The sequence below is a fragment of the Dromaius novaehollandiae genome, chromosome 13 (genome assembly GCF_036370855.1).
Source record: "Dromaius novaehollandiae isolate bDroNov1 chromosome 13, bDroNov1.hap1, whole genome shotgun sequence".
In the NCBI taxonomy this organism is placed as follows: domain Eukaryota; kingdom Metazoa; phylum Chordata; class Aves; order Casuariiformes; family Dromaiidae; genus Dromaius; species Dromaius novaehollandiae.
In genome coordinates, this window is record NC_088110.1 from 14,303,075 (window position 1) to 14,323,057 (window position 19,983).

Genomic DNA, 19,983 nt, shown 5'->3' on the forward strand with positions numbered 1-19,983 from the left:
TTCTTAGTTGCATTGAATATATTAATCTTAATGATCATTTATACAAATGAAGTGGTTATTATTAGTAAGTAATTCCATATGCAGACTATTCACTTTTTCATATTTAACAAATATTACCTTATTATTTGCTTATGACTAACATTTAAGACTAAACCAACATCTACTAATATTTATTCCCTTCAGTACAGGTTAGAAGCTTTATTCTGTTTTAATGTTTGCTTTTTCTCTTCCGCTTCAACTCATTCACTGGAAGTCTCCTACTTCAAAAGCTTTTCTCATGATTAAATATTCTTAAGTTATATGAATTGGATTTCTAAAAATAGGGAACAGGAGTACATCATATCAGGAAAACTGACATCAGCACATACATTCACTGTCTCATGACAGTCGCAAACATGAGCTTTTTCTCATCGAGCAAATGCAGAGAGGGATTCATGTCTCCATACCACAACTCCTGTGTTCTCAGAGCAGACTTTCCAAACTGTTTATAGGCTTACTGTATTTGAGTAGCAGTGGATTCATCAGTGAACAGCTGGAGTTTTGCCCAGGAAAACAAGCTATATTCTACACTGGAGAGAGAGGGACATGATGATTAGGCCTTTCATATCCCTCTCATCTTGAAAATTACAGAATTATCAGAAAACTGTAATCATGAAAATTTTAAACTAAGGAGAATGTATTTTTACAGCAAATGAACATAATTATGTTTACCATATTTGGGCCCGAAGTTGGCTGGCAATTCAGTCTGTATATAGACAGCAATATCTGATTCACTGTCACAGGATATGAATAAACCAGAGCAACCCAGTGTGAATAACAGTGTCTCTCCTAAAACAAAACCAAACATTAGTGTGTGCATAATACCCCAAAAGCATCATATAATACTACCATAAATAGCAATTTCATAAATAGTAGCAGTTGAATAAATTTTAACAAAAATTCTAAAGTCATTCTTGCACTAGCTCTTTTAACAGGAGACTTTTTAAAACTGTCAAAATGCTTCATTTCTGACAAATCTACATTCTTAATGCATTAAATTATGTAGAACTAATTTCTGTAGTTGATGAAGGAACAGTGGTGACAAGTAATTTGAGATCATAGAGATTAAAAAACTAGAAATGGTAACATGCATACTTCATAACCTTTCCTCATTTTTTTTAATCAAAAATGCTGCTTATGTGTCTTCAGCATAGCACTCCCCTCCTCATTAAGACCAGAATTTATAAGTCCTAATTAAATATAGATGAGATTTTTAAAATAGTACTAACTCAACCTGCATAGTTGGAGTCAAAACATGATTTGTTATAAGATCAAATGCAGCACCCTTCAGATTATAAGCTCTATTAAAAAAATCAAAACAGAAAAATATAGCCAAATCTTGCAAACTATAACCTTTCCTCCCAAAAGCACCCAAAGCTTAGAGCTTATCTAGTTGTTCTGCCTGCTCTACGGCAGATAACTAAAATATGCTTCCCCAAGTTGCTCAATCTTCTGCAAATGCCGTTAACAGTTACATATAAAAGTTAAGCACTGGAGACAAAAGGATTTTTCACCTACCCTTCTTAAGCAAGTCTTTGTGTTTAGCAAGTATCACTCCATATTTACCATGATTGCAAGAGCTTAAGTCTTTGAGACTTCAATATCTAGTGCCTTCTATTAATTGCTTCAGTAATCCTGCTTTCTATTTCAGTCCACAGAATAATTTGTTGACTTTTATCCACACAACATAAATGCCAGAATTGGCTACAGGTCAACTTAAAATCAAAAGCTACAGACTTAGGCTTAGAAATGTTAGAACCATCTTTAGTCTTCCTCCCATCCTCTCCTTACATTGACATAGCTGTGAGATATTTCTGGTTTTAAAGGCAGTTAGATACTTGTTTTTGCATTTTGTGTGTTCCTCCTAAGCAGGCTAGCTTGATTAAAATTATTTCTCTATATTAAAAAAGCTGAAGACGTTAATATTTTAAACAGATTGTTTTCCTGTTCTTTAAAAATGTTAATACTCATTTAATAATGAAGTTTACTAATCTATTTTAATAAATACAAAATTATACTTTGGGAAAATAAATCTCATTTTGTGTAATTCATATACAGCCTACTAAGGAATATAAATAACAAAACAGCTATTTGCTAATAAATGCATACATGGAATTCTGCCAGCACATCTCAAGTAGCATGCATAAGTCTTCTAGCTTCTGGCTTTAAGCTACATTAAATATATGGCATGGAAAGACATACAACAGTCAAACTGATGGACAGATAGACACTGATGTGATGACTGATACAATGTGATTTTTGCTTTAAAAATGCACTGTTCTTAGGTTAAGAACTATTTCCCAAAGAACTGTTCAACTAATTCCCCATAAAATTTATTAAAGAATTATCAGTTGTAATTTACAGCTTACAATGCACAGTCAGAGCACCTTACCATGTCCTGAAAGTAGAAGTACTGACACCTTACAGCTAAGGCCTCAGTCACATGTATGATTTGTCACTGGGTTATTATGTGTCAAAATTCCTGCATTGAGTTGTGCAAGAGACTTTTCTCCCAGCAGAGGACACAATAGGATATTTATGCTGCTATAGTACGTCTTGAAAAAGAAACAGATGCAGCGTTCTAACCCATAAAACAAACGTGATGTGGTCTATTGAGTAGAAACCGCAGAAATACACACAAGTGAACCTGAACATCTAGGCTTATAATTCTATGATTTGTTAGATCTTTCGGAAAACTCACGCATCTTCCCCTTAAAGCGCTTAGTACCAGTGGTCCAAGACATCATGCACATGGGTCAGTGAAAGATTCTAACTGCACACCAAATTACCTAAGTATATACATTGGTATACTGCAACATTCATTGATGGAGCTGATTTTTTTTCACAAATACAGACTGGAAAGAAATATTAAAAATTTTAACTTAAAACTACTGATGTCAATTATATTTAAGAATAATAGTGGTTTTGTCAATGTGAAGGATTACGTTTATATTGGAAAACATTCAGGTGATGTAGCCACACCGACGCTCCTCCCCAGTAGCTTGTGTTGGCAAAGGGCTCTCCGCTGCCAAAACTGCAACACAGCAAAGCTCTGCCAGCCATAAGACACTGTAAAGATGCCAAATGCATTTAAGCAATGTTTCAATACCAGCTGATGTGTCTGTTATAGATTTTGCCAAAAGCCTTTCAAACATATTTCCTAAGTTTAGATTTAGAAAAAGTGACCTTTTCGCCACAAGGATTATCGCCTGTGCCGGGGCGGCCCTCTGTCCGGGGCCGCTTATGCGACTAATCCGACAACAGCAAATAAGGGGAAGAACAAGGACAGCAAGCGTCAAGGCGATGCTCTACAAATTTTACTGCACATATTACAACCACCCCCCAGTACCTTCCAGTTTAGCCACTGATGGACTTTCTCCCTCCTCCCCATCCCCCAGCCAGGCTCCAAACCTTGGAGTAACCTTGTTTATCCCCCCCCCCCGGGAGACCAGAGGCAGCTCCATGCCTGAAACATAACCTCTAATCTTATTTTCTATTTCTAGCCTACAATTCACGACCCTTATCCCAATTTTTTAAATTAAATATTTGCCGTGTTGCAGACTCTGCTTCCTATAGTCAGGAAAGGCACAGGCTACTTCAGAATTTATAACCATATGCTTCTCATTGAGGAGAATTTTACTTTAGGAGCATTAGAAACAGACAGTATTTACGCATTCTAGGTTGAAAAGTCCTCTCTGAAAACAAGGTTTTCAATGCTACTGCCAGCACTCCACTGCAATGGAACAGCTTTATTTGTTAGCAGGTTTAGATAAAGACCTTAAATACAACAGAACTGCATTCCGGGGCAGTTTGCAAAGCAAAGCATTAACTTAATGATACTTACAAAGCATTTGTAGACATTAAGCTGAAGTCTTATAAATTACAGGGCTTTATTACAGAGGAAGTCTTCTTGTCCAACACCATCTATTTATCTGAAAGTCTTTGCTTACGCTTAGGAATTTTTTTTTTTTTTTTTTTGCAACAAAATATGTATTTTGTGTGCCATCTGATTTTGTAACATGGAATTTCTTACACAAAAGAAATTAAAATAAAAAGGGCCTACAGGATCAGATGTCCATCTAGGCCACTGTGCCATCTACGACAGAGGTCAAAATTTATAATATCAATTAACTAACACTATCCATAATCCTCTTACACATTTTTAATCAACTATATCTAATTTGAACAGGTGCTAGGGCCAAGTTTTCCCCCATACACAAATTCCCCTCCCAAAAGCACCCTCATACAGAACAGCTCCCTATCTCCAAAGGGCTGGAAAACAAGAAATTTCCAGGATGCTTCCTACACCTGCAGGTTGCAGCCTGATGCAGCGATACCCTCCGAGAGCTGCAGGAGAGTTGCAAATCCACATCTGCATTTTGATCAGTCACATGTTAACTATCTTCTGCTTACCCCAAAATATGCTATCTTCAGGCCTAGAAAACACAGCTCCACAGAAAGTGGAGGAAATGTCTTACCACTGCTCAAGCTCACTGTGCTTATTCTGTACAGAGGAAGAGATTTGGTCACCATGCATTAGTGAATACCTTCACTTACACACAGTGAAAATGGGACAAAAAAACAAAACAAAAACCCCACCACCCTCAAATTCCAGCGTACCCATTTACCAAAGTGTTTATAACGCTCATACTATGCTAGTAGCTAGCCTCTCAAAACAAGACCAACTACATTAATATTAGCTAGCCTCTCAAAACAAGACCAACTACATTAATATTACTATTTGTTGGTTAATCAGGCATAACTATAGCACGGGACAACTTAACAACATAAGCAATACTAGGAACGGAGGAATAGTCCTTGGACTAAGACATGAAGTGTTGCAACATGTTTTTTAAAGGTTATATATACCATCAACATATTTTGCAATAAACTTCGTGTATTTTGTATTAGCTTGAGCAGGCAGTTAGAAAGGTATTTACACCACTAGTTTGTTCTGCTTTCTCTCTCCCACTGCTTCATGTTCCATCCTATTCTCAGCAGGGCATCATTTGAATTTATTGGTAGTTCCCCAGAAACTGAACAGTACATGTGGGAAGACAGCCTCTAGTAATTAAGAATAAAAGCGGATATAAGTGAACATAATTTAGACTAGAGAAAAACAAGTGTGAGGAGTTTTTAAGGGAGAGCTGGATTTTGAAAAGGACTAGAAAATAAAAAACACAGAAATAGCAAAGTGCCCAGTCATCCTGTCAGCATACATATCAGATATAAATTTACACCATGAAGCAAAAGTTGGCATGATAACGGGAGCAGTGTAAGCAGAAGTAGCCCAACATGAAATTCATTCCTAGGTGGCTACTGGTGAAGTAACGGTATTTTCTTTCCATACTTAAAATAAAACGACATTGTTAACATAAATGTTTGAAAGTTACAAGACTGCCTTTCCCCCACCATAAAGGTGGTTATAAAAACACGTTTTGTATAGTAACTTCATTGAGTCTTTAATGTTCAAAGTTTGAAAGCTCTTCTCCTCCACCCCAAAATGAGGGCTAGAAAAGTATCACAAAACCTCACTGAGATCCTCATGTCAGTGCATGACAACTACAAAAACTTAAAGGGCTGAAAAATATTTGTCAATGCATTTTCAAAAAGTATACTGTTAATCAAACACAAAACAAATATCACATCACCACTGCCCAACAATCCCCAAACAACTACTTCAAAATACTACTTTCACTACACATTTTATTAAACATAACTTAAAAACTAATCAACATGGCTTGTCGGATGCAGCTAGCATTTAAAAAAGTGGTTTTCCCCAGTGTCTGCTTTTAGTATGAAAAATTATAGAAACAATTCTAAAATCCTGATTGAGGATATAGAAAGGTCTTTACTTATTCAAGTCTGGTTTTACTCCCATCTTTATTAAACTTACGTGAACATATGTTATGTGGTTTTAATCATATAGGGATATTCATTTTTCATTTGCCATAAACAATGAAAATCCAATATATACCAAAGTTACCAAAGTAAATCCATAACTCTGCTGATCATTTAATTTTTAAGTTGTTTTGAAAACCTATCAAGTTTAAAACAGTTCAAACACGCTGTGAAACTCCACATATCCACCCTGGGAATCTCTCTCATAGTCCTTTGTTCTACAAGTTATGATTTATAGAGCCAGACTCCACTGGCAAGCAAGCAGGAAAAAAAATCGGTTGCGAAGACTAAAAACTGGCAATTTTGAGCCATGAGATAAAGCAAGCTTTCAAAAGGTATATTCATGTAGCTACAAAACAGTTAAACATAGTTGAAAAGCTTGCTGGTATGACCTGAAGATTTCCTGGCTCACCAGAAGTAGAAGGGGAAAAAAAAAAAAAAAAAAAAAAAAAAAAGTCTTGTGGGACAGTCACTAGGAAACAGTCTACCAGGGTGTTTTGTTTGGGTAGTGTCATAATGAAAAGCTAACTAAGGAGGGCATTCAGAAAAATGGACATAATGAGTATAATCACTGATGCAGGCTCTGTAAAACATACTTCTGCTCAGTCAAAACAGCTCTTACAAGTACCAATATACAACAGTTTATATGAAACTTTCAAATGACTGAGTCTCTGAAAAACATTTTATCTCACTGAAAATGTAGTTCTTTTAAAACATTTCTGCAGGATTTCTTAAAAACACTACATACCTTCAACTTACAGCCCACCAGCATCATCAGGTCACCACAGTGCTAATAGCAATACTGTAACCTACTGCTGTCAGTACTGGAGCATAAAAAAAAAATAAACGCTGCCTACCATAAATGGCAAGTTTTTTTCAGGTATTTAGCAATCCAGTTTTCAATTTTAAATATTAGATTATCTGTAATTATGTTAACATGACCTAGTAAACTTTTTTTTTTGGAAGATAAAACTTTTACCAAAATAGGTAACATATGCCTTCTGACTCTGTGCTGTGCACAAACCCTAAGTCTGGCGCTTTCAAAACACACCCAACTCGGCGCACGTGCAGCTTTCTTGCCAGAGGAGTTTGCAGCCGGCTACGTGTCCTACCTTCCTGTACGGGGCCAGGCATGCTGCTGGGATCAACACCTGGCCAGAATCACGGCCAGAGACTTTACATTTGAACAAGGATCTTGCCTAAGACATTCTCATACATTCCGTATCTCCAAGTTCTTCCAAGGCCAGGGGAACCACAGGCAGCAGCTACTCACTCTTTGCCGAGCCGATCTGGCAGCGCCCGTCACCGCTCCGCAACCGAGGTTAGGCGCAGCAGCAGGTCTCGTCTTCGCCCTTCACCCGGAGGGGTGCCTTCGGGAAGCATGGAGCAGACGTGTCCTCTGTCTTGCTCTCAGAGGTGTCTACAGAGATGCTTTTAGATTTGCTCCAAGAAGCTCTAAAGAATATCACTCTGAGATGCTGCATATCTCTTTACCAAGCGGTCTATTTATGTTTCTGCAAAATGTAGAAAAGCAGCTAGAAAACAGAGCCAATAGGCTAAGAAAAGACTAATTAAGCCAGTTACAAAACCTATTTCTGCCTATTTTAAAGACCAAGTGTTCCGCCACTGTGCGGGAATCAAGAAAGGGTCATAATGAACGTAATTCATTAAAGTATTTCCCTTTCAATCATCATCATCTCCTCCTCCTCCTGAAATCTAATTTAGTATCTACAAAATGGGTGAACCCTTGAATATTTAGATGGTGCTTCTTCTCTGAGAAACAGGAAGGTATTTCCAACCACATCCCAAGCAAGTCCATCTGCTTACAGTGACTAAATCTAGCCTTTCACACAGCCTGGTTCCCCTCTACCCCCAATAAACACATTTTTGCTTTAACATGTTCAAATACCTTAGCTACTGTTATAGAAGAGGGAGATGTGCTTTGGGCAGAAGCAAGAAAGGCAGGAGGGGCAGCCTGCTACCCTGGTCACTTTTGCCAACGTTATTCTATTGCTAAAAGGACTCCTCCTTTCTGCCAGACCTGCAACAGAGTTAAAAAATAATGACCTTTTTCCACACGTGTTCCAGGAGAAGCCAGGTGAAATTATTACTTAGGCAATGAGTTCACCTTACATCTGCTTTAAGATAAACAGCACAGCAATAGTCCCCCATAGAATAATTAGTTGTTTGGAAAGATCCCTGTTGCTAGACACTAGAAACTAAGCCTCAAATTTTCACTGTTTTTCATAACTATGTCCTCCATTTACAGATAATATATCTTCTTTATATTTTCCCGTTAGGCAAATTCTGGTTCCCCACCTATATTTCTAACAGAAAATTGAACTTGTGTGTAGTCTATGCTCTGAAGTTACTGACGGCAGTAGAAAGTGCAAATTGCTGCTGTGCAATCAAACAAAAAACTAACGCTCCTGCAGGAAGGATTTCTATGCACTTTTTGTTTCCAAAGCATTATATGGAAAACCTGCAAAACCAGACAGCATGGAATGAAATATTCTGATATGAAAAATTGTTTCACAGTGAAATATTTAGAATATTGGTTAGAAACTGTATTGCTACTACTGATATTCCTGCCTTCTAACACTTCCTCTAAGGATCCTGCTTTATTCCTAGAGTTATTCTATTAGGCATTTACAATTCCTGTATTCTGTATACGCCTACAGCATACACACGGAGAAATCTCCCAGGGAACTCTATGATGAACAAATGCAGGCATGCGACATTTATTTATTCCATCTTCCTTCCTCCCAAAAACTTCGGTTTTTCTGTATCCATTATGATATCAAGCCTGTAGTTATCTGATACGTTTGAACACTAGAAGGCATCTTTTTTGCTCACAAGCCAACAACATTCATGGTATTTTTAATTTTTTTCCTACTTTTAGATTCACCCCAACATGCTTTAAAAAACAGTATTACAGAGGTATCTTTTCAGCATGCTAAGGTATTTATATATTTGCTTTTATTCATAAGTAATACAATATAAATATTTTATACACGTACCTATACATATTTTATACATATATTGCCCTTTATTAAGGGAGTTTGATTTCAGTGAGTCACTTCAGATTTTTTCCCAAAATTTCCATTTTGGACACAAGGAAAATAATTACATTTCTTCAAAGTGTCCAGTAACATTATACAGCTGGAGCAAATATCACTTTTTGCACTTAGTAAACTATTTTATCAAGAGCAATCTGGCCTTAAGTCAGAATTGTGACTAATCACAATCAAAAATCTTGATGTATTGAAGAGTATTTTATCTTCAACTACAACTAATTCATTTGTGTGTGGTAGGAGAGTTTAAGCAGTGCTTCAGTTGCACAGACACTAACACATGAAACCAAGTTTAGAAAGAGAGAAATTGAGAGGAAATCCTTTGCAATTTTAACCCAGTAGGTGTTTTCTTCCCACCTTTGAGCTTACATTCCAATCCTCATCGTGTAATACATAGAAACAGGAGTATTTTAATGAGGAATAAAGTGTAAAAGAGGAAAAAAACAACAGTAAAAGGAGGAAAAAAACAAATCGTGAGGAGATTAGAAAAAAAGAGTGACTGGATGCAGGAGCATAAGGAAATGAGATGATTGTGCGCTTGGCAACTAAACTGATTGTTTTCTTTACAGTACATCAATATGACATTAAAAATTAAGATTAAACTATATTTTAGGTGTCTCAAATGCCATTAGTAAGACATTCTGCTGCTTTTTGAAATGTTATATGCATATCACCAAATCTTTTTAAGTAGTATAGCTACTTGTAAAATGCTTTTATATTTCCCCTTGTATCTAATATATCATATCTGCCTGGAATAGAAAATTCTTCCACAGACTGCTTTTCATATCTTTCAGATGATTCTGTTGGCATTTCTTTGCCTCTAAAGTTGAAACATGCAGATTCCATTTATGCAGACATTTCTTTGTCCACATTTTGGACAAAATAGTGCATTTTTATTGGTCAGAAGTGGTACTTATTAAATACTAATAAAATTAGATTAAATATCATATTAAGCAATCTATACTAACAAGTTCCTAGAAGATAACTATTTGAGAAAAAAAGCCAGTGAAAAACTCTTGAGAAATTTGTATCTTTACAGCATGCCAATACTGTAAAAATCAGGGTATCTTACCCTCACATTTGTGCTAGATTTAAGCTTCTCAACTCATAGGTGAATGGAGAATTCTTTACCTAATTATTTGATAATTCTAAAAGACAGACATTAAGACTTGACTGTGATTAGCTGCTTTGCTACTTTTCTTCCCATAGGCTCCAACATGAAGGTATTTAATAAGAAAAACAAAAAAAGAGGCAAGCAAAAAAGAAGAAAAAGAAAGCAGAAGGACAGGTATTTTGGTGCAAATGTTACTGAGTCACAAGTACCTGCCACACAATCTGCAACTTGTCACTGTCCTAATGCTAGCTACAGCTGAGGCAATACCTTCCATCTGGAAGAAACATAAGTACTAGTCTTAGAAGAAACAATTTTGTGACTGAAAACAAAATCCAAGTCTTCCCTTTACATCAGCTACAAAGCATCCATTACAAAGTATTACTTGCTGAAATGCCAGTTCTTACCTAGTTGTAAGAAAAGGGCATCTATATGCCCTATATGCCTAATATATACAATGAGGACAAAATTATATATTTAAGTTAACTTGTCAAACAGTTCTCTTTGAGGAATATTCTACAGCTGCAACTACTATTCCCTGCCTTTTGCAAAAATCAGAATATATTAGGTGGGTCTTCTGAGATCACTAGATTTGGACTACTTCAGATGTGACCAGATTTGGACCATTTTAGATTTGCCAACGACAGCATAAGGTAAGTGAAAGCCAGCGAATCATAAGTCAATACTGTGATGTAAAAGAAAGAAAAAAAGAGAAAGTGCCACAATGCAAGTCTTTAGACACAGCTAAATAAGGGATAAGAATTTCACTTTATGCCAACAGTGCTTTAAGGCATGACCAGCTTTTTCATGTACTACAGAGCACTATAATCAATATTCACACGTATCTAGTTGCGTATGTTTACTCCGAGTCTACTGTTGCAGGTTACACCAGCTTAACTTGGCTCGCATTAGGATTCATTTTAGAAAAAAATATTCAGCATGGGTATATACATGCAAGATGCCCTGCACTCATGTAATTTATTCCTCAACACACTGGAACAACTGTATCAAAATACAGCATAGCTGGGTAACTATAATACTATGTGATGATGAAGACTGTATCACTGCCAAAACCTTAAGTTACTAGGAAAAGGAGCATAATTATCTAGTGTAGAAAATTTCATAAACTACATGCCACTGTTTTTCTTGATATATGATTTATTGGACAATGAAAAAAAAACCAAAGCAGAGATGATCAACTCATGCTCCAAAACAGAACATATCAAATAAAACATGTAAGGAATACACAATGCACTATTTCCCCAAAACCACAAAAATTTTTGAAAAGAGATTGCTTCATCTGTGCTAAAACAGTTTCAAAAGAAAATACAGACTTTTTAGCAGAAAAATACTGACCAAAGCAAATAATTTTGTTTCAAGCGGCAACTTTAAACACCAGTGACAACGCAGTATATCGCACAGAGAAAAGCATCCACTGGCTGCACTGTAACCCTACAAAAGCCCCCAAAATGTGCACGTCTCATTAAAAAAATAAAACTCTAGTCAAATTTTATCAGCCATATAAGCACTAGTCTTCTCAACAAATCATAACGCACAAATGTGAAGGCCATGCAGACCTTTGAAGTAGAACACAAACAAGAAACAAGAAAAGGCAGAGTCTAGACACATTTTCCATCAGCAATCCTGGAAAGTGCAAAGGACAGAGAAACACTGCTTTAATTCACAAAACAAGGAACAAAAGGGTAAGGAGAAACGATTCTAGGGAGACCAACAGCAATATGGTAATTTAAATCTATTTCCTCAGAAATTGACTCAAGTGGTTTGGTCTGAAAACACACTAAGTGTCACAGAAAACAAAATAAAACAAAAAAGCACTTGTCAACACCCTGGGCTAGGCAATCAACTCTGTGCAGGTGTTTAAGAACAAATTCAATTTAATATACCCTGTCTTTAAAAATCAGAGGAACCATTCAACTGTTTAATATGATCTCAGTAGACCACCACAATTCACACACCAAGTATTCAGTCCAATAACCTGTCTGATTAAAACATACTGCCCAGAAAAGCGTCCCGATTTGAAGACACCATGAGAAGTTTTTGAGCGGTAACTCTGACATCTGGCCAGCAACAACTTAAGAGTGCTTGAGATTCAGTGGTAAAAACACCTCCTGATGTTTCAAAGACAGCATCTATAAATTGAAAGGGACCCATGCAGCCCTCAGCTAAAAATATAGTCACTATGATATGAGAAGAGAAGGTAGAGTAAAAGACAACTAGAGCCTTTTAACACATGTGCAGAGAAGACATGTTTAAGAGGAAAAAATTACGGGCTGTTATTCATTTGTCTAACTATATTATCGATTCTAATCAAATGTCATAAAACCCAACTGTTCCAGAAACTAAAATGGAAAAAAAAAAGTATTTTCCAGTTATGTCTTCAAAGGAAAAAAAAATACACTTTTCCCAAAAACATTTCACTAAATCTTGTGTGTCGACTACAGATTTACTCTATCATACCAATCCATCACCACAAAAATGTAACATTCCTATATAAAAACAAAACATGTATCATTTGTGGTTTTCAACAGATTTCATGTCCAGCAACATCTGCAGAGCAATAGATTTCACTTAACCAGACCCAAATCTTTTCTAACCACAAAACCAAACAGTGTATTAATTTCAAAATAGCACAGGTCAGGCATATCACTTTTCCACGTGGATAATGTAAAAAGTGCACTTGACCAAAGACTGCCGCATTAGATTTTCTGTCCCATGACCAAATTACTATTTCAGTTTTAAAACCAAATACAATATGTGTGATAATGTATTTAAATCAGGGTTGATAGTTTGCAACAACAGAACGTGCTTGCTAAGAAAAACGTCTAAACAGACCCATGTTAAACTCACGGTTAAGCTTTCACAGTTTTATACTGAGTTTGCTAATTACCAAAGTCACTTTGTTTTTAGCAGTTGCCACAAACTTTATGATACTCAGCCCACTTAACACATGAAATAAGGTCCAAGTGATGAATTTGACATCACAGTCTGTTGCCCTGGAAATTATTACAATGTTTAGAAAAAAAAGTTTATTATGAGACCTAATAGCATCACCTGAGAGAAACATTTTCATTTCTCTTCCTGAAAGCAATGCAAGACAAACAGAAAGACAGGACATTCTCTGAGTAAGGACTCTTCCTAGGGTTTAATACCGCACAAAGCATATTCCTAAAAACAGCATACATGCTTTTATTTCATCATTTTGTTCTAACAGTTGGCATTTCTTCCAGCACCCCATCCAAATTTTCACAAGCATGGAAGTCTTTTAAGAAAGAAAAATAAGCCAGAGAAACAAAAGTCCACTTACACTTGCATTAATTTAAGAAATCTAATTTTTCATTAGCCTAGCCCTACTTTCCTATACAAAAACCTGAGCAGCTTCTCTTCAGAACTAATACAGAAGTCATAATACTACCAAAACCTTAACTTTTTTGCCTGTATCATAATTCACCGCCTGTTGCCCAGAAAGACATGCACTCCACTATGAACTGGCAGAGTAGCTGGCTCCAGTTGGCTCTCTGGAGGTGAAGATCATGTGAGCATTCATTCAACCCTCTGTTTTCCTGCCAACACCAGTGGCAACCCAACAATCCGGATAATTTCATTTGCACTACTTAGAACCAAACTTAGTAAAAGAGAATTTTGATCAATGTCAAATCTTATACATTCTTCCTCCTTCTTTCTTGTTTTTATTAAATAAATGCAGTTTTCTATCTTTTTTTGAATGATACACATACAAATATTTAGCAGCAGACCTATTTTTAGCACCATATTAAGGATCCTATGTCATCTGCTTGTAGGTGTTCATCTCATTTAGGGAAAAAGGTAGTTCTTATTACCTTATCACTTAAATATTTGCAAAATATGTTGCTCAGCCAAATAAACACAAGCTGGTAAGAGGCTCAAGACAATTTATTCTGGAGCTATGAAACAAGCACTGGTGAAGTTGGATTCCATAACAACATATTAGTGTAGCTTTATTTAACACTATTCTATACTACCTCTTCAATTCCTGCTTGGACAAAGAATTGGAAGCCATCAGAACAGTAAGCAGTACTGCTATTCTCCCCCACCCCCAAAATAATCTATTCTTGTCCTCAGAATCTTTCCACCTTTAACTAAACGCAAATGCCTTTAACAAAAGATGAAAAGCTGCATTGACTTTTAGACCCTCACCTGACATACACAGTCTCTTCGGAGCAGCTGGAAATGACAAACCCACTCTGCATTGAAATTACATTTGAAAGATGCATTCAGAGGAACATTAAGTATAGATCTGGAATAATGGAATTTCTAGCCACTCTTTTCCTCTTTGTATTCTTCCTCCTTCTACATAATACCATCTGGTGCAAGACTTGCAACAGCATTCTGAGAAAAATTTTGAAATATTCCAGCAGAAAGAGTTCATGTTCCTCAAATCTTGTAGAGTCTGGCACAGTACTGCATTTACCCATACCGATCTTTCCCCGTGATCTTCAGTCTTCTTCTCAAGCTGTGACGATGCAGAAACAAGGAAAGTCTTTCAACAACAAGGAGTTGTCTATGTGCCTGTTCCTTCTAGTCACTAGAGCTTTCACCATTTTCAGCATTTCTGTTATATATGTTGGGCCACATAATAACAAAAACGTCTAGCATCTCAGTGATGAGATTTGCCAGCTTCAAGCATTTCTAAGGAACTTTTTAAAATGCTGCCTTGTCTTAGACTCCTAGGAAGGAACAGCGAAAGGGCTCTGGATTTTTCTGAGATGTGAGCTCTAGGTAGCGTTCAGGGGCCTTCTCTTTCTCCGGGGAAGCTCCTGTGCTTGGACGCCAACTGTGCTAAGGCACAATCAGCCCAGTGCTACAATCTGCAGAGAGGAGCAGGAAGTGCAGCTTTCTTAAACAAGGAAAATACCTAGGAGCGTTGCTCTGAATACCTACGCATCTCACAGAGCACGTGGACACGCTTCAGAAGATAAAGTTTTGCCCCACTAAATGCTGAGGATTTCCTGATACCATCCAGAAACTCTCAAACACCCTAAGTTATCACAATGAAGTAATCTACTTGAGAAACCAGAAATACTTAGTTCCTGAAAGGATTTAAGACATATTTCATTGCCAGCTTAATCTCATGCACTGACAAAGGCATGAATCACACCAGAGATGTCTATGGAGAAGTGGGGGGAGAAAAGGACCATTATGGCTCTTTCTACTCTTCTCCTACCCTCTCCTCTATCCTGCATTCCATACATTCCTTTAAGAAGTTCCCAAAATAGAGCATGCTAGAATAAAGCATTAAAGAATTAAAGTTAAATATTATTATTTCTAAGAAGGAAAACAAACTTCCCCTAATGTTTGGAAATTGTTGAAGTTCAGAAGTTTTGTTCCATTCCCAGATTGCACAAAAATACGTCACATAGAGGCCGTGAAGAATATTCTGTAATCAAACTATTAAATTTAAAGGTCAACTTTGAGCATACAGCTAAGCAAGAATCACAGCTTCAATACTGTTATTAAACAACCAGTTAATATGTCCCCTTATAAGTTCCCAGCCAACATGTACTTAGTGCAAGAAAACAGCAAAAGTGGAATATCCAAACCTGAGAAGAAGTGGCTGAAAAGGCAACAGAAGGAATTTCCTTCTGAAATCTGCTAAATAATGTGTCTTTTCCAATGTTGTCCTACAGAAGCGCTTACCGAAAAATAGTAGCATCTCACAAGTACCACACTGAAAAGCAACAAGATAAAATGTGGACTTACAAAGATATATTTGCCCAGCCCACTTGAAAAAGCAGAAAATAACTAGCAAAGCAAGAAACAAATGGCCACAAAAAAGGATTACAACCATGTTGCAAGAAAATAAAAATTTAGTTAGACCAAAATGGAAAAAATATATATTAGCCATTTCAAGGAGAAAATTTTATTAACAGCGTAATCAGAAATTAGTCACTATTAGGGGCACATTCTAAATATGCTTGCTAGGAAATTACTTTCTCTGATGTAACCCTAACAGTAAAAACATACAAGGTAAAACTTTATTCAAGAAAAATGGAAACAGCTACTTTACAGTAAAAACTTTTTGTTTTTGTTTTAGGTAATGCAGCAAAAATTATTTCCACCTGTGCTAGCACGTTCTCTTACAAGGGCTTTCCTCAGAGAGGAGAGTACCTCTTCCCTTCATGAAAACAGCTCTTCAAAGGAGAGGCCTAGAATATCCCATTTAAAACTGGTACGTACACAGCACACCAGATTAGTTGTTTTAATAAAAACAGTTGTAATAGGTGTTTACTCTGATAAGCCACCGAACATTATCATTCTACTGAAGCCAACGTACCACCAATGGTATGCAATAACACAGTTAGAAAAATGTCTGACTTGCTATAAAGGTTCTTGAGTACGCTTGAAAGTCTCGCATGAAGCCTCAGGTACTCTCACCTCAAATACACCCATACTGATCTTTTCCACTCACAAACACCTCCGAGTTCCGACACCACACGGAGTACTTCACATGCTCCTTTTCAGCCCTTTGCTTTCATCCTTCAAATCTTAACCAGCACGTCTAGACCCTCCTCTGCTGGTCCCACCACTCTTCCTTCTTGTATGCTACTGCTGCTCCAACCCAGGCCCTAGAAGTCAGCTTGCCTTATTCAAGATTGATGCCCTTAATAAAATCACGCAGATTAATCCCCCCAAAGTTATCTAGTCTTCATTAAAAATAGCACAGGAAGACAGAAAATGATATTTCAAGACCTATACATTTCTCAAAATAATTTCTGTCCTGTCACCTTAGAGCACTTCAAAGTGAAACACCCCTCATTAACACCAAGGCACTACGGCTCATCTTCCTGAAATTTCATAGGAAAAAAATAAGCATTTTTTTTAAATGATTGTTTTGGCAAAATTCAAGTAGGTGACCCAACAGTATTTTCACAGAATGCTAAAAGACTGCTGTTACTTCATACCAAATCAAAAGTTAACCTGCAAAGCACCATCTGCAAATGAATGCCTTGTGTAAACCTCTCCTTCTCACCATCACCCTCCATAGTTTCTTTGGGGAAAGGAGTGAACAGAATTCGTTAAACCCACAAAAGTGAACTTCTAAACCCCTCCTGCCATGAAATTATCCTAAAGCATATAAACAACAGAAGACAAGAAAACCACACAAAACCCATAAGGAACAACAAAAGGCAGCACTTGCTATCTTCTCAGTGAGTTTGGAACCCATCTTTATCGAAGAAATTCAACCCAACTATTAAAATATTTTTCCATCCTACCAGGCTACCTTCAGATCTACAGATATCAAGAAACAGCAGCTTCTGTGGTTTCAAGCAGCAGTCTCCAAATGAACTTTCAGAGTCACTTTCAGCCACGAGACATACAAAATTAAAGTAGAATCCAAGATACAATAGTCCCTGGATGTACAAGATTGCCTGCAGCATGTTACTAATAAATCACTGTTACCCAAAGGCCAATGAAGGTTAAGAAATGCTAATCCAGACATATCACCTAGCTCTAAGAAAAATGCTGTGATTATAAGGCAGATTTTGAAAAGCCTGGCAAAGGCAGTTGCCCTGCAAATCAGCCCCAGCACACTGTTTTGTGATGAGGTTATCCATGCTGCTGGAAATGTCATCTTTCATGTGTGATATAAAACCCCTTCTATAGTTACTAACAATACCCTGGCATTGTCTCGAACATGTAGGGTGTTGTTCTGGCTAATGTCCAATTCCAGTAATAATACTCCATCTACCTACAGTAACCACAAGGAGATATTCTTCATTTTCAGCCCCAAGTGGTTTTACAGCACAGCAGCAAGCTCTCAAAGAATTGCCACACTTGACTGCCAAGTTTGGCATTTCACTGTGCATTTATCTGTCTGCACAGATCATACATTTCTTCAAAAATTGTAAAAACACCTTGAGATTATTTGGAATACAGGAGCTCTTTTCATACAAGACAATTAGTCATATCTGCTGTGATAAGCTATTTTGAGTAGCACCCATTAATCACCATCATTAGCAGGATTTCTCGTGCACCAGAATTCACTGTACCAAGAACAAATCTTTTCCTATTACAATACTACTATATAAACAAAAGCAGCAGCACTATTTTTCTTCACACAACCCTGGTTTGAATAACAAGGGACAAGTGGTAGCACTTAAAACTGCAACCAATTCAAGGTGTAAAGGGAAGCTTGCTTTATCTTACAGGACAGCAAAAATACATTTGTTTGTTTTGCAGCAAAGAAAAACTAGCATTCATTTGTATGCGGAGGAGGAAGACATGTTGAAGAGTAATAAAAAGGGGGAAGAAGTGGGATGAAATACTTTCAGGTCAGAAACAGGAGTAAAAAAAAAATCAGGAAAAAAGCAAGATTAAATGTGTGGTAGAAGGCTCTTGGAAAAGATCAAAGCGATCAAAAAAGCTGACACCTAAGAAGTAGAAGAAAATTTGACTTTTCTTTTAAGTGTTTGTAGCTGATATTTTCACGTTACTCCGAAAGAAGGATTATTTACTTTAGACTAGCAAATATTCCCAGGACGTATTATTTCTAGCTCCCTAACACCTCTGAGTATGTTCTGACTCAGGATTTACGCCTGGCTCCGAGCAGCAGCGGACAAGAGGCACCGGCCCGCGCTGCGTCCAGCCCCGTCCCTCACCCTGCCGAGGCTCCCAGAGGCATCAGGAACGGGCACCTCCACCTGGAGCCCACCTTCTCCACAACCGCGGGTCCGATAATCAGCGAATTTACAAGAGAAACCCTTCGTTTTAGGGGGGAAAGCAAGAGATGAAAATAAAGGCTTGCAGAAGTCCTGAACTTCGAGCTCTGAAGAACAGCAGTTCTCTGAAGAAGAAAGAGGCCCAACCTCGTTTTCCGTGGAGATGTTGCCCAACAAGAGACCAGCCCGGAGCGAAACCGCGCTGCTGCACGCAATACACAAACGGCACCTATGTACACACCACGAACGGCCAACGCTGCCGGTCCCGCGAGCTGCACACCGAAGCCTTCCCGCGGCTGGGCGCTGCCAACACACACACACCCCTCGGCGCGGGGAGCGGAGGCGAGGGCCAGGGCACCGCGGCGGCTCCCGCAGTTCCCGCAGCCAGGAGACACCGGCCGTCCCTCAGGATGCCACCGCTCCGCGGCAGCGCGGCGCTGGGCCCGGCGCACCAAGGATCCTCACCAAACCAAGCAACGCAGCCCAGAAACCCACACCGACTTTCTCCCGAAGTCCTGGATTTACGACTACCCGACCACCACGCAGCGTCGCCGCTGCGGGACGCGGACAGGCCTCCTGCAGCCGGCACGCGACCCACCTACGCCGCCTTTCACCAGGACGTCTATCCCCCTATAAAGCCCAACGATAACAACAGCCCGCTCATACCTACAGCGGTGTTCATTACCTCATGTATTTAAAAAAAAAAACAAAAAAAAAGCCCAACTTCTTCTGATTTCTCAACCCACGTCCACCTGACGACTTTCACCCGCGCCAGCCCCTCCCGTTCAGCCGACCCCCGGCGGGGAGGACCCCAGCGCGGACGCTCCGAGGGGCATTTAATAAAAGTTTTCGGCCTCAGCGCGAGACGAGAGCTCTGCGCGGCTGCCGCGGCCGCCTCGCACGCAGCGCGCAGGAAGCGCAGCGCGGAGCGGGGCCGGCTGCAGCGGGGCGCGCGCAGGTGAGAGCCCGCCCGCACCGGGCCAGGCCGGGGCTCCCGCAGCGCCGGGTCCCCGCTGACGTCACCCGCCCCGGGCACCGCCGCCCGCGGCGCCAGGCTGGGGCAGCCGGGCGAGGCCGCCGCGGGGCGGCGCGGCACGGCACTGTGGGGGGGGGGGGGGGAGCCCGGCGGCCCCGCGGCGGC

General features: G+C 38.8%; 1 protein-coding gene across 7 annotated transcripts in view; it reads right to left on the reverse strand.

The window, feature by feature from the left end:
* GARRE1 (granule associated Rac and RHOG effector 1) overlaps window positions 1–19,983 on the reverse strand; it is a 61,825-nt gene that overhangs the window by 41,245 nt on the left and 597 nt on the right. The window contains exons 2-5 of one of the 7 annotated variants that reach the window (XM_064519680.1): window positions 7,850–7,981; window positions 7,214–7,454; window positions 712–828; window positions 498–569 (exon numbers count right to left, since the gene is read on the reverse strand). The exons of 3 other annotated variants lie outside the window; for them this stretch is intronic. The gene's annotated coding sequence lies outside the window, so the exon portion shown is untranslated. Of the gene's footprint in view, window positions 1–446; window positions 466–497; window positions 570–711; window positions 829–7,213; window positions 7,455–7,849; window positions 7,982–19,983 lie in introns of those variants that run through there. 3 more of the 7 variants (XM_064519682.1, XM_064519681.1, XM_064519679.1) reach the window with 3 other exon arrangements.